Below are 16,227 nucleotides of genomic sequence, written 5' to 3'. Positions count from 1 at the left end.
ATGAGGCACCCCAAAGCCATGGTGCAGAGAGCCAGTCTCTCTGCCTGCCCCCAGTTCCCAGCCTTTTTCTGACACAACTAAAAACACAAGCCTCTCCTAGACCCCAGGGGGTGGGGGGAGACTCTCCTGAAGAATTTCAATGACAAAAGGATCTCCATGGCCCATTCACCAGTTGATGGGCACCTGGTAGACCCATTAACCCACCTGGCCACTGTATTATATTAACAAAAGAAACTCATCTGACCAGCAGAGTGGGTTTCTCACCCCAAGGCACAGGATTCCAAATCAGAGGCTGGAAGGGGCTCATAGAAATTATCCATCTCAACCCCCAAACCCATAACAGCATGGTCTGGACGAGCCCTATGTGAAGGAGCTATGTAGAAAAGTCATCTTGTGCAAAATGCAGCTGTTTGGGAGCATGCTTCTGTACAGGCTGCCAGTCCATTTCAAGTTCCCAATCAAAGTGCTGGTTAAGGTTATCACCCTTAAAGGCTTGAGACCAGGATACTTCAAGGACCATCTCTCCTCCCAAACAATTTTGTCCATTTGCTAAGATCAGTCAGAGATGCCCTTTTACATGTCCTGCAACTGCCTGAAATGTGGTTGGTAGGAAGGTGGAAATGCTGAAGTTGAGAAATGCCGGATTTAAAGGGGGGGATATCACTGGTGTGATCTTATTTTGTATTGTGAATTGTATTTTATTAGGTAAACCGCTCAGAAAACTTGGACTATCAACACCACAACAAAAAGACCCAGCACCTAGGGCATAGCACTCCTTACCCCATGAATTTCATTTAGCTTCCTTTTATTGGTCTTCCACAGTTAGCTGAAGACTTTTCTGTTTCAGCAAGCTTTCAACCTGACTTTTAGCATGTTGCTTCCCTCCTTCTGGACTATGGCTTATTTTTTAAATTGCTGCTTTTTCTTTGTTGTATTACTTAAAAGGGGCTTATTGTGTGGATCTTTTTTTAACTTACCATATTAGCGGCACTGAGCATTTGGTTTGGGAGCTGAAAGGTGAGATTTAAACAATTCATAACAAATAAATGTTTAGAGCCAGCCACTTAACTTCCCTTTATTCTCTCCTATCACTTTTCTCCCAGCTGGGTTTATTTCCAGCATCAGAACCCAGCCAGGCAAAAAGTGACCTCAGGCAAGAAGCTGCAGAGAGAGAGGCTGCAGGCAAAGGATAGTTTAGCACCCCCAGCTGACATGCCCCTTTTGTTCTTTAGATCAGACCTCCACCATCCACTTTGTTCATGATTGGGGTTGACCTGGGTTAAACAAATGGACCTGCTGCCATCTCAGGCTATAGATTCAGCCCCTTGGGCATGAGAGCTTATACAGAGAGTATGTCTCTGTGTGTGCACAAAATGACTTTCACTGCCATCTATTAATTTCTAGCAGGAAACATGCCAATGTTAGAGCATGCCTGTAAGTCATGCTGTCTAATGCAGAAGCCCTACCTCCTAAACTCAGCAGCTAAAAAGTACTGCTGCTGGCTATGGTTTCTCACTTGTAGGGAACCTCACACTGCATATGTTTATGTTGTTACATTATCTTTTTTTGTTGTTTAGGAGAAAGCTTGGCCATTGAAAGCAGGTTAACAGTCAGCCCTAGTAATCACTGAGTAGCCAAGCCTAGCAGATTTATTGTGGCATACAGTTTTATGGATTAGAGTGTACTTCATCAGATACATTAAGTGTTATAATCAGTTGCCACGTATAAGATATATATAGATATAGAGAACTTAGATCTGAATGGCCCATTTCTGATACAAGGTCCCTGCCTGGAAACACACAAGTACACTCACATACACAGAGGATGAGAGAGATTTATATAAGAGGGGAGAGAGAGAGAGAGAGAGAGAAATGGGTGAGATTCAAAGAGTACAGGCTGATAGCAAAGCTAGAATTATTGTGTTATGTTAATTAACATCTCTAGTGAAATATGACACAATCTCAATTCAGCCTTAAATAACTAAAATAAAATTTATTGATAAGTTCTAATTCAGCAGTTCCCCACTGGATTCTCCATCTGGAATTCTTTTGTTTTAGAATGCCAGCTTGCAAGTCAGCAATAGAATACTCTGGGGGATTGAAATATTCTCACACTGGTTTCTGAATGTTGTCATTTCTGATGTCAGATTTGGGTCCATAGGCTGACCGATTTCCCTATGCAGAAAGCGGAAGAGCATTGCTGGCAGACAACTGCACATTTCAGAATTAAGGAGCGACACTTCCAAGTCAGTGTTTATGGCATATACATGATGAATTTACAGACTCTCATTACAAATAATGTAATCCACTGTTCCTTATTCTATGGAATAATCTTAAAGGTCTCCACAGAATGCACTCCAATGACCCTCACTGATGACTTTGCATAGAGAACCACAGTGTACAAAACAAAATTCTGCCACAGTTTTCGTCCCACAGTGCTGGGACATTTTTGTATGAAACAAAATTCTGCCACAGCTTTCTCCTCACAGTGCTGGGACTTTTTTTCAGCTGCCGTGATCATGGGAATAATTGCTTCAAAGCCTCAGCTTTCCATCTGTGGAAGAAACAGTGTGCAACATGCTACAGTTTGCTATAGGAATGCATCTACAGAGCTAGCCAGGGTGCGTTGCATGAAGCTCCTGTGAACCAATCCTTAAGTAATAAAGAATGCTAAGGGAAAAATACATTTGACACATGCTCTGTAATAACCTTCATTGGAAATTATCTCTTGGAAATTCTGATCTGGCAACATCTCCTACAAGATCACAAAATGTTGGAAACATTAGTCAGTCCCTGGGTGGGGATTCATATGCAAAGAGCATGTGTTTAAGGGTTTTGTTTCCAAGGCATCAGCTTATAATGCAACAAATTCAGGACCCAGGCATTGTACCTCAAGGAAGCTTTTCTGCTTATGAAAACAATTAATGAGAGTTTATGCTCTCATGCTAAGAGAAGACTCATGAAGAGAAATATACCTGACTAGTCTCAAGCACAATGTAAAGGAGCATTGCCATAAAGGAAACTTCAGAGGGTGGTGGTAAGGAGAAACTGACACAAATCATCTCCAGACTGCCTTGAGAGTAGTCAGTTTCAGTTCTCTTGTCCTCAGCCCCCTCTTAGCAAGGCTGAGTGCTTGTCTTCCTGGGTGCTGGATTACATCTCATCCTGCCTTTGAAAAAGAACCAACAGCACCAGAGCAGTCTCTCCCCAAGACAAGATTAACCTCTGATGTGTAGAATAGATATAACTGACTTTGAATGGTGATTTTCAGGACCATCCCTTAAAAACTAAGGCAATGTTAGGAGAATACTTTGAGAAGATCCCGTGAATAAGTCTTAATGCTTCATGGTTCCTGGACAGATGGCTCCTGAATGAAAATACTACTTAAAGTTTCCTTCCTACCCCCCTTGAAGAAAACAGTAGAGCTGAGCTGCAATCTGCACACCAGCTTCTCAGAGGGTTTTTCCCCCTCTACAAAAGAGATTTCCATTTTTCTGCATCATTTTCAGGACACTTCAGAATTTCTTTACAATTTCAGACTGTGCAGGTTTTTGAGGTTAGGAACAAAGGAAACTGCCTTATAGCGAAGCAGATTTGGTCCATCTAGCATAGTATTGTCTACATTGACTGGCAGCAACTTTCCAGGGTTATAAGCATGGGTTTTTTCCCAGCCCTACTTGGAGATGCCAGGGGTTGAACCTGGGACCCTTTGCTCTACCAGTGGGCTACAGCCCTTCTCCAAATCATTGGTACATCTAGCTCAGGATTGCCTACAGTGATTGCCAGCAGCTGTCCAGATTTTCAGATGGGGGTCTCTCCCAGGCCTTCTTGGAGACCCTGGGGATCGAACCTGGGGCCTTTTGCATGCAAAGCATATACTCTACCACTGTCGTTACCTTATCATGGTGAACTGGCCAAGGGTGGTGCATATATTCTTCTTTCCAGTAGACATTTTTCCAGCACTCTACCACTTTCCTGGCTGCCCTTGCTTCCTGATCTGAATAAAGGCCCATAGGAGGAATTGTGATATCTTTAACTGAAGCACCCAGACAGGCTAAGGAGTACAGACCAGTGGTGAAATGATTTATAGAATGAAAGAACATTCACAAACACTCCTCAGCCACCTCATAAATAAGGTAAGCATGACCAACCAACTCCCCAGCTATTAGTATTTCACTGTATTTTTCTCTCCCCTTTGATATTTTTCAAATACAATTTATTTTCTTTTTAACTGATGGAGAATGGTAAAAAAATGCAGAAGAATTTTGGCACAGAACTAGAAATAGATCCTTTTGCAGAGCTCAAGAGTATTTGCTTAGGTATGGGCTAGTGCTCTCTCATTTTATTCTTTCCTCTCCTAGCTATAAAATGAAGAAAAGCAGTGGTAAAGTCTGGCTACTGGTATACTTATTGACTCTCCTAACCCCAAATCCTTAAAAGGAGAAGGCAAAGGCTCTCCACTGTTGTTGGAGAAGTAATCCCTGAGAAGGGAAATGCAACAGGGACGGTGGCAGTTGTGTTATTGCTGTGTAGGGCAGGTATGCCTGGTAACAGGCTACCGTTTTTAGTGCTTGGCAAGCCACATGCAGGGCTGGAAACTTAGCTTTTTTTGTCTGAAACCTCTTGCTGACTTCTGACACATCAACAATGTGACTTCAAATTACTGCTTACAATGTCCTGGGCTAAGTTACAAGTATCTGCTATTGACAGTTGGAGGAAGTTGTTAGAATGTATAATTAAACTGGCTGCTTATCTGCCTTATGCAGTCAACAGCAGTTAATACATAACTAGGGGAATACCCATCGTTATGATGGGTGAAGGTTAAAGGGAGGGGCTGGAAATTGTAAGGATACATTACACATACCTCCAGTAGGGCATCTAGCAGTGGAGGTCAGACACACAATGGTAGCTGTGGGGGTTTATCCTCTCCAACACTCTAGCTGATCTAGGACTACCAACATTTGTTTCCTGGCCTTGCACCTTAGAAGCCTAGAATAAAGCACTTAAAAGCTTCACCTGCTATATTTCTATGTATCAGGCTGTCGTTAAAAGGCACAGGAACAGAGCTAGTGAAACAGTTGGCAACGCTGAAGCCCATTTATTTCATCTGGTAAAAAGTAATTCTACTCCAGTTGGGGTAATAGCTAAAGAGGATCTACTTCCTCCCCCAGACATTGGGGTGAGCAGTGTCTGGGGTGGCTGAAGGTTTTGTCCCTTTCATATAATGCAAACCTAGGCATGGCTACTCAGAAGAAAATTCCATTCAATTCAATGAGACTTGTTCTTGTTCACCGCCCAGAGAGCTGTTGCTAGTTGGGCGGTATATAAGCTTAATTAAATAAAAAATAAATAAATAAATAATATATGTATGCAAGATTGCAGCCTTAGGCTTACCTGGGAGCAAGCACCATTGAACTGAATGGGGCTTACTTCTGAGTAGATATGTATAAGATGTTGCTGTTAGGGTGCTTCTAGGCTGTTGCTATTTTCAGGTGGGATTCAATCACCTACTTTACCTACTGGCAAATGCAGGTTCCACAATTAAAGTTGATTTGGAGCTCTTGTGCAACAAACCCACTTCGCCCCAAAATGGGACTTTTTGCAACAAGAACAGTACTGGAGAAATGCACTGGGAAGTGTAGTATAAGAATTGCTTGACCTCCCTGCAAACAAATCAAGCAAACTTCCCTGGGGAGAGCATTGGTCAGCTAGGGCACCATCACCAAGAAGAGGGCCTTCTCTCTGATAGTCACCTGCCTCACTTCAGATGACAGGGGCACCCACAGGGGGCCCTACATTGAAGATCTTAGTATGTGGACAGTTACATGTGGAGACAGGTAATTCTTCAAGTACCCTGGCACTAAGCTATGATGTACTTTAAAGATCAAAACCAGCACTTAGTATCAGTTTTCATCACATGAAAATTATACTTTAAACCAACAATAAAAAAGCAAAATAATGATAATAAAGCAAAAAGGATACCATAAAACTGATGTTTGCCACAGTAGTTCTGTTAAGTACTTTCTGCCAAAAGAGCCCCGTGAAGTTCAAACAGAACTAAGAAAAGGGGGGAACAGGGTTATATCCCAAAGCAAATGCACATAGCAGAGCACTGGTTGTAACTACTGCATGAATGCAATACCCTGCTATTCTGTTGACCTTTCATTATTTGTACATTCTTCCAAGTCTGTGTACTCCCTCTGTCCTTGAGCACAGATCTTGCCATGCTTATGCAAATGAGACCTGAGAGAGAAGCCTCACAAGTCACAACTAGTCTCTCACAACAATCTCCACAATCCATTATGAGAGGTTGCCCTTCTGTCAGTGAGTTGTGGGAGGACCATGCTTTGACTGATCATGCAGAAAGGCCCAAAAATGACTATTACCAAAGTTCAGTTATCTGAGGCATACTTGCTGCTTGAGAAATCTTGTAACAGATTTTTACGTGTGTGTCATGTGTGTTTTTTGTTTCATTGGATGTTTGATTTCAGTGTGACAAGTCTGGGGCAGGAATAAAGAAGCTGTTCTGTTTACTTAGGTATAAACTGTATTTTTTTGCAACCATATCCTTCTCACCTTGCTTTCAGGAAGAGGTATACTTCGTTTATCAAATTTATATCCCATTGTTAGGATTGAACTTAAACCCCCAGTGCCAGTAAAATCTATAAGTTCACTTGCCTTACCTAAACCAGCTTGAGCATCATGGGAAGTAGAACCAAAGTGGCCTTTATTTGACTTTTGATATAAAATGTCGGTTTATTTTCTGGTGACCTGACCCTTACCTACATTCCAGTGGCTCGAATAATAAAAGCCGGTTTGAGCTGGAAACTTCACTATTATGTGTTCCTCATATCACATCCATGCCTATGACCTTGTTTATTGTTATAAATGTGCCTTGCATAGAAATGTTATAAGTTGTTCCGCTGCCCCACAGATCTTGACTTGTGAAACCCTTTGATATGCAAGCATAGTAATTTTCATGTCTGTCTCCTACTCATGGGGCGCCCGGTTGCAGCCGGCCACCCCTTTACTCTTCTCTTTATCGGTTCATGCAAAGTGCTTATCTCAAGGACATGCGAAGTATGCAGACATAGAGTCTGAGAGATAGTCTTGATGTTTCCACTTTAATCCTTCCCCCTGTACCCCTTTACCTCCTTGCATATACCCCAAAGCTATAATGTTTAGCATTTGCTTCTTTTGTATTTTATGATGTGAGCCCGATATTGTAAACTTCGGGGTAAGCCTATATAAACCCTAGAACACCAATAAACGAGGTTCCCATGCTGGCCTGCTTCGGCTTGTAAGTATTGGGTCCCCTTTGCAAAGGTTTTTGTCTCGTGTTACTTGATCTCTGATAGTGGGTTCATTTGCACTCAACTCCGCACTCTTCCCGGGTGTAATAAGCGAGTTGGGGTTGACAGGGCGACTTGCGTGTTGGGTTTGGACCTAACACCATCCTTCCTCCCAGAAGGAGCCAAGGGCAGCAAAAAACAAACAAAGCTAAAAGCACTTTAAAACATCTTAAAAACAAAAGACTTTAAAACATTAAAACAAAAAATCTTTAAAACATCTTTTTAAAAAAGGATTTCACAGACTTTTATCAAATGTACCCTGGAAAAGCAGAGGGAACACTGGTTTAATGAAAATGAACTGGCTGTCTACAAAACTTTAAAATATATCTACTGAATATAATGGAAACAATATAACAAATCAAAACAATATCACAAATGGCAACAAGCATTCTAGGCCCTTTTCAGCATTTCTGTTTTGTCTAGAACTGTTGGTATTCCACCTTAGCTTTATAGCAATGATTGGGTGCTGCTGCTAAATTGTCCCTGTCTGGTCTGGAAAACTAGTATATTGCTGAAGGGACAAAGCTAGCACCCTTCTTCCTAAATCTAGTTTTCTGTGTGTTGGCATGGAGAGGGAGTGGTTTGTTTTTTTAATACAGAGTTTAGGATAGAAATACACTCGCTGTTCCGCCTGTTCCAGTGTGTCTCCACCTCTCTCTTCTGAAAATGGGGGCACATGCTGCTAATCAAACCCCACTCTTTTTTACTGTAAACCTGTGGGAGCAGCCTGAGTGCATTTAAAAAAAAAATCAAGTTCAAAGAGATTTTGCAGCTGATCGGCAAAGCAACCTGTTCCCTCTCCATATGTGGCTAATGTGCATTGTTCATTGTTCTGGTGACTAGTGTGTTTACAGCCTTATTCAGTAATGTTTTCATTGATTTGAAATAGTCATAAAGACATTGATGCCATCCATAGTAAAAGTGAGAAGAAGTACTCTATTGAATAAAGCTTTTCAACAACATAAATCCCCTGATGAAAGCCTAGTTATAAGGCTGAAACGCGTTGGGTATTACAAGAGGAATTTTTTTCTCTTTTAAAGAAAATAAATAAACAAATCTACACAGTTTGGAACTTCCCTTCTTGACAACAAGGGAGAGGGCCTTCTCAGTGTGGCCCCCAAATTATGGAATGATCTTATTGACAAGGTGCGCCTGGCGCCAACACTTATATTTTCAGCACCAGGTCAAGACTTTCCTCTTCTCCCAGGCATTTTAGCATGTGTTTTTAAATTGCTTTTTTTTAAAATGTGTTTTTAAATTTGTATATTTGTTTTTAATGTTTTTAATTGTTGTAAACTGCCCAGAGAGCTTCGGCTATGGGGCGGTATACAAATACAATAAATAAATAAATAAATGATGTGGTACAGCTGAATTTACAGCATGATAAGCTGCTTATCTAGAAAGCAGGGCAGACTCAGGTTTTTTGGGGGACCCTTGGAAAAATGTCCTCTGTGGGCCCCCTCCTACTTCAGTTCCCTCCCCCGGGCTTACTTGGTGGCAGCAATAGCCACAACAAGCCAACATTTAAAATATCTAGAAATATCCAAAATAGTGTCACTCCAAGGCATTGTAAGAAATTAAAATTGTGACCCACAGTGGATTCTGTACCAGCTGCTACCATTTAAATTTACCATAGTACCACACAGTAACATTCAGAAGCACCCATAGGTTCCCCAGGACACTGCTGGAAACTTAAAATGGCACTTGATAGCCACTTGGTATTAGGGGGGAAGGCAAGAGAGGCATCAGTGCTGCTGGACCCTCTTGTGGCCTTAACAGCTGCCCAATGATGCTAGGTGTTGATGCTGACCAGCTAGGAATCCTTTATGGATGCTGAAATCATGCATATAGATATATATAGATATAGATGTTTTTTAAAAAGCTGTAAACATCTATTTTTCAGTAACAGCTAGAGAATCACTTTGCCAGTATTTGCAACGTGTATTTCATGGACTTGGCTTTGATACCATTACTCACTTGATTTAAAATATATTCTTACTAAATGAGCCAATATGACCTATTTACCTTTCAGTGATAATCACAACAGAGCTCTTTAAAAAATCTTGTTCTGCTACACAGATATACAACATTTCTGAAAGCCATACTTGCTTGTTGCAGTTCTTTTCACAATCTGATAGGGACAGGACTGCAAACTTCCTTCTTGGCATTATACATATTACACCAGTATACTTTGGTAAAAATGGAAGATAATCTGTTCTGTTATTACTGGAAATGTTGATATTACAGCTACAGTAGGAAACATATTCAAACAATCTTGAAAGATTTTTTTAGTCAATTGGGTACCTATGTGTTTCCTTTCTTCCAATCTTCTATTGGATTAGAACTGTAAATGCATATAAATGGCTCTTTAAAATGCACTACTCTACTATGAAGAAAAAGCTATCATAAAGCAGAGTCTAAAGTCAAGAGCTGATTGTCATGCTGCGTCAGATCCAAGGAATCCAGCTAAAATAACAGTAGCAGACATGGATGTGAGGCCCAGGATTCAAACCAGAGGCAGGCTAAGCAGTGAAATTGGAGCACAGAGTCCAGTGCATATAATATCTTTCTAGAAAACATAACAGAAAGCATTTTTTTAAAGCTTCTAATCATTCATAGGAAATTAGCATTACTAGTCAATTTGACTGAGGATCTAGAGCAGGGGCGAGAAAACGTTTCCAGCAAAATGGCCAGATTCTCTTGTGGGCAACATTCCAGGTGTCACCTGCCAGTGGGGGGCGGGATCAGAGGCAAAGTGGGTGGAGCAACAGATGTTCCTCTTACTTTTCTACAGTAGGCTAGATTCCAGCCATGCAAACTCCAGATGTTTCTGTACACACAGAGACATGGACACCCTCCATACTCCATCCAGACAGGCAAGATATGTTATCACATTTTATGGACACTCCAGCCAAGCAAAAGCAGTTGAGGAGGTTACATAGCAGGGATGGTGAGGGATATGGTCTAGGAAGGGTGGTAGCCTGGGGAAGAGTCCAAGGGGCCAAACAGACACACTAAGAGGGCTACATTTCACCCCGGATCCTGAGGTTCTGTCAGGGGTCCCATCTCAAAACACCATGACCAGACTTTTCTTTCAAGTAACAGAGAAAGATTCAGTAGTAGGTTCAGATTACTGGAGTCGCAACTCAAGAGTCTAAGAGCAGGGTGTAGAGTACATAGGGTTGCCAGGTTCAGGGCCTGAGACTGATCCTGTATCTTTAGGAGAAGAGAAGGTCAGCCAAGTGCAGGTGTTCTTGCAACACTGTAATGGGAAAAACCACAAGGTGGAATTCTCCCTTCCCCCTCCGTAACTTTTAAAGATACAGAAGACCTCTTGGAGGCTGGGTCTGGCAACCCTATGTACTCTGCACGTAGCTGAGATTTATGCGTTTGAAATATAAGATCATCAATGGGGATGCACAGCTTCCTGAAGCTACTGGGACCATGGGCTCCAGCTTGAGGCTCCAGTTTAAGTGCCCTTTTGTAAGAATTCAGGGAATAAATGCCAAAGATGTGAATCTCTGTAATGCCAGAACAGCTGGACATGAGGATGCTGTGTATTGCAACAACAACAGTAAAAGCTCTTGTGTCTGGCTGTTCTTTCTGGGCTTCTCTACACATTCAGGACAGTTCACACAGTTCACACATTATGAATGCCACTGGAAATAGCCTTTGCATCTCTTGTACAGCAGCAACAGTTCTTGTTACCTCATTACACTGAGAGTTTCCACACCACTGTTAGATGAGCTACCACCAGCTGCTAGAATCAATGAGAAAATGTTCCTCATGATGCAGGTAACCCACATGCGTAGATTTCTTCTGTGTTCTGCCTGTCAAGTACAAGTCACTATAAAGAGGTTGCTTCAGGGTTCCTCCACTTGATTATCAGAATGTGTGGTACTGGCATGCAGAGATGCAAACAGGCCAAACCCACCATCAGCACCCATGATAGTGGGGCATTTGCTACCACACACACAGAGGGTGGGGGGTTGACACCTTGCCTGCCTCTTTAATGGCTATCACCACTGGGGCCTCCAGCAGTAACATTCACTTTCCTGCAGCTGCCAGGCTCCCCTTCACTCACTTGCTCACTTGAAAATCCTTTGCAGTGCCACTTCTACAGTGTAATCCCACTTGTGAGCATGAGAGAGAGGCTGGCAGCTGCCCCACCCCCTCTCCTTTGCGAACAGGCCCACATGAATGGAAGGGGAAGGGAGAGGCTGGTGGCTGCAGCAGTGTCACCACCAACAGGGGTCCTGAGTGTCGGCAGATGCTGGGAGTAGTGGTGCTGGGTGCGGCCACTAAGAGCTGGCTGCCCAAGATCCTCCAAAATCTGGAGCTGTACATGAAGCAGGCCCAGCATTCTGGTCCAGCAGGAATTCATCAGAGTGACTCAATGAACAGTGGAATATTGTTATTTTAACAGTAACATTGTAATTTATCTATTTCAGATTACAGTTCCGACATTGGAACCATTTTTCTTAGTAGCTATGTTACACACACACACACACACACTCACTCACTCACTCCATACCAGTACCAATATACTGGCTTGATTACAGGCTTTTACCTTTTCTGCCTTCCCAAAGTCACCTAAACAGAGAACTTTCCCCCATATTTTCTTGCCTCGCCTTTCTTAAGGCAAGCAAAACTTAAACCTCTAATGTCTTGTTGCACACTCATGCAATTAATCCTTGTGAACTCCACCAGAATGCTTAAGTGATAGGTCATGGGATCTGTCGCTGTACTTCCTCTGCAGTACAGAAGGACTCTGTCAGGAAGAATACAAAGATTATATGCTTTCTTGGTATTCTCAAAGAATGAAGAAGAGGAAATCACATATGTCAAGTTCCTGTTGGCTCTGCATGGCACATGTTGTGAGATAAAAGCATGTTTCCTTATAATCATGTGGCAGTCCTTGGAGTTATATAATGCTATTAAACCTGCAGTACATAGCTCCTGAAGAAAACGTTCACTTTAATTCCTAATAAAAGCAATTTATTTGGAATTGATTGCTTTAATACTGATTAACTCAGTGCCATTATTTTTGCAAAGAATATTTGGTGTTCATTTTGTTCAAAGTTCAGAGCCTATAGACCACAGTATTTGTAGCTCCTTATGTAATGTTTCTAATTATTACTTTATTATTAGCTAATGATACCAAAGGAAACTGCAGAAGCAAAAGAAGTGTACAAGTGTAAAGGGCAAATATCTTCATAGTTTATATGTAACCACTTCCTCTCCTGCTGAGTGGTACAGAGATAAGGACCACCAGTTGTCAAACAATATGAATATTATAAAACCATACAAGAATGCAGCAATGGATGGTGAATTCCAAGGAACAAAATTACCAAACATAATGGCAATGGTCATGGAACAGTGTTAGATGAAATGCCAAATGAGCTACAGTTTCTGTTAATGTGAGGACACCTGATACAGCTGTCTCCAGATGTTGTTGGACTCCCTACTCCTACCAACCCAAACCAGAATGGTCAAGTATCAGGGATTATGGGAGATGTAGTCAAATAATATCTGGAGGGCCACATGTTTCTTATCACTGCCCTGCAGGAACGAGAAAAAGGGGGAACTGAAAGTTCAGCACAGGGGAACATTAATTAGATGTCCAGAAAACTAACCTGAATTAGATCCCTAGGCCCTAGAGGTCATGGACATTCATGCCACAAATCAATTATTCACACTCTATCCCAGCAACTTCATGCTAATTTCTGGAAAAGGGGAAACTGCCAAGAGAGCTCTTTTCCCAGGTATGAAGGCTATAGTGGGAAATTTCATTGACTCCTACTATCCTTGCATGCCATGCACGTGTGTGGTAGCATTCACCACTGGAAAGTAATGTAAGGGAGAGACATAATTATACAGCCACAAGAGTGGCTGTATACTAGCCAGCATGGATTTTTCACATTCCACAATGTTCAATTGAAAATACCCCCATGCCATTCGGATGCTTCCCATAAGCTCATTTCAAAACAAAACCATACAAAACTTATAGTCCCAAACTCAGAAACGCTTGCTTAACAACCCTCTCAATTTTCATGGTGATGCACAAAACAGTCAGAGAGATTCAAGAGTTCAAAGTCTAAAGAGAGGAAAACACCCCAGATCCCTTTTGGACTTTTTTCTGTCAGAGTTCTCACAATGTGTTGAAATTCATTACAAGTCAGCCATGTTCACAGAGTACCTGTAATCCTATTACTGACCTTGCCCCATACTCTGACCTTTGTCTTCTGCAGTTTAAAAGTTAAAAAAATGCCTGGCTGATTTTTAATTAATTTAAGAAATTTTGCATTGAACTGAATGATAGTGTTGGGCATGCTCAGTAAGAACCAACTGTCAGTGTTCTAAAAGGCAGACCCCCAGCTGCTTGGCTTGCCTAATCAGGGGGCCACAACCACACCAGACCTTTATTTAACTTTAGACAGTCATGGCTTCCCGCAAAGAATCCCGGGAAGTGTAGTCTGTGAAGGGTGCTGAGAGGAGACTCCTATTTCACTGAGAGAGCACCAGTAGCCAGAGTGGTTTAACAGTCAGCCACTCTGATTGAAGGTCTGTGACGGAAACAGGGCATCTCCTAGCAACTCTCAGCACCCTTCACTAACTACACTTCCCAGGATTCTTTGAGAGAAGCCATGACTGTCTAAAGTGAAATAAAGGCCTGGTGTGGATGTGGCCAGGGACAGCTTTGGTTTAAATTTGGGTGAAAGGCTACATGTGCCTGCTGTAGAATAAAAAGGTGGGGGAAATGCTGAAAAGCAATGATACTGTTCACAATGCTTTTCTTTTGGAAAGGAAAAGGTGTTCCCCTCTGCCTAGTGCCCACCCATCCAATCTCCTCCCCTCCCCCTCCTCCTTCCTCCCTCCCCCTCCCATTCCTGCCCTCCCCCTCCTCCTTCCCCCCTGCCCCTTCCCCAGGTCAGTGTTGGACTATGACCTGGGAGACCAGGATTTGAATTTCCACACAGCCATGAAGCTCACTGGGTGACCTTGGGCCAGTCACTGCCTCTCAGCCTCAGAGGACGGCAATGGTAAACCCCCTCTGAATACCTCTTACTATGAAAACCGTAGTCATAGGGTCAACATAAGTCGGGATCGACTTGACAGCAGTGCATTTCCATTTTCAGACATGAGCGCACAGAAATAAATCCCATTGAACTCAAAAAGTATGCAACTGATCAAACCCACCCTCCCGTCTCCTCCCTCCTATCCTCTCCCTCTTGTCCCTTCCCTCTCCCTTCCTTTGCCCCTCCCCTCCCTTCCCATCCCCATCCTCTTCCAATCCCCTCCTCCCCTCCCTCCTCCCCTCCCCTCCCTCCTCCCCATGGTCAGTTTTACCTATCTTAAGCATGATTGCACGGGAGTAAATACCATTGAACTCTATAAGCATGCAAATGATCAAACCTGCCCTCCCCTCCCCCTTCCTTTGCCCCCTCCAATCCGCTCCTTCCCCTTCCCCTTCCCCTTCCCTCTCCCACTCCTCCTCCCCCATGGTCAGTTTTACTTGTCCTAACCATGATTGCATAGGAGTAAATCCCATTGAACTCAATAAGCATTGAAATGATCAGACCTGCTTTCACCTCCTTCCCCTCTCCTCTCTCTTCCTCCTCCCCTGTCCACTCCAGCCCTCCCCCCATTAGTTTTACCTATCCTAGCCATGATTGCAGGGGAGTAAATCCCACTAAACTCAATAAACATGCAAATGATCAAACCTGTCCCAGCTGGAAACAGCAGCTGAATTTCCAAAGCCATCAAATTAGCCCTTTTAATGTAGATTCGGACTTTAAACAAAAAAAACTTTGATTTCTAGACTTGCATTACTACACTAGTGTTAGTCATCCTACTTTTCATCGTTTGCTCTGTATGAGATATAATCTGCAGTGTGAGACATTTAATGCATGACAGTGTTTTAGTGCAATGAGAACTTGTGCACAGGGTTCATGACAGGACAGCAGAAGTGTTAAATGCATCTATCCAGCAACGTCTCCTACCTGCATGGTACTAAAACAGTGTTAGTGTAACCAATTCTGTATCCTTTACAAAATAGGCTTTGCTTCAAGCCTTGGCAACAATACTAGTAATTTTACCATTTTTCCTGAGACCTTGACTTGACATAAGAGATCTCCCACATCACATGTAACTTAGTCCGAAGTCCATCAAGTCACCAAAAGCTCCTGAATAAACTTGGCAGCCATGTGATAAGAGGACAAATCCTCATTTGGATCAGTAACTAGTTTAATAGGACTCAAAGCATAAGCGGGCAGTTTTGACAATGGACAGAAGATGAACTGGGTCTGGGACAGTTGCTATTTTAATTTATTCATAAATTTCTGGGGAGACTCTTTGGAAGGAGAATGTAAACCTTATGCACTGACCTCACCTATGTTTCAAAGGAGGAAACTGCTGCACAAGTACACCCTTCTTAAAAGGTGCCAATGGCAAAAGTCAAAGGATAGTGCCAAAGAGCACCATTCATTTGGCAGCTATTGAGCAACAGCTTGGTTTAGGATCAAATTAAACTAAACATTAATTGTGTGGCTAACAGCCATGTCAGTGGATTTTTAAAAAATTAATTTACAAAATCAGGGGCAGCTTGATTTCCATTGAGACCACAGCATGTGGGGAAGGGAACATGAGGGTGACGAAGAAGCATAGCTCAGTGGAAGAGCACCTGCCTTGCATGCAGAAAGCCCCAGGTTTAATCCCTGGCAGACAGGGTTAGGAAAAACTCCTGCCTGAAACTCTGGAGAGCTGCTAACAGTGTACACAATACTGAACCAGATGGACCAATGGTTCAGTGCAGCAGAAGGCAGCTTCCTGTGTTCATAGGCTCCAGTCCCCAACCATGATTCCAACAAAAATCC

General features: G+C 42.6%; 1 long non-coding RNA gene across 1 annotated transcript; it reads right to left on the bottom strand.

Annotated features, from left to right (window-relative positions):
• Positions 1-1,538: 1,538 nt before the first annotated feature.
• On the bottom strand, positions 1,539-4,978 carry LOC133364162 (uncharacterized). Its single transcript, XR_009757853.1, has 3 exons — positions 4,864-4,978; positions 3,896-3,996; positions 1,539-2,553 (listed from the first exon to the last, which is right to left on the bottom strand). It is a non-coding gene; the product is annotated as an uncharacterized LOC133364162 (long non-coding RNA).
• Between the last annotated feature and the right edge of the window lie 11,249 nt (positions 4,979-16,227).

Source organism: Rhineura floridana, chromosome 9, assembly GCF_030035675.1.
Source record: "Rhineura floridana isolate rRhiFlo1 chromosome 9, rRhiFlo1.hap2, whole genome shotgun sequence".
Lineage (NCBI taxonomy): Eukaryota > Metazoa > Chordata > Lepidosauria > Squamata > Rhineuridae > Rhineura > Rhineura floridana.
This window is presented reverse-complemented; position numbering and strand designations above follow the sequence as displayed.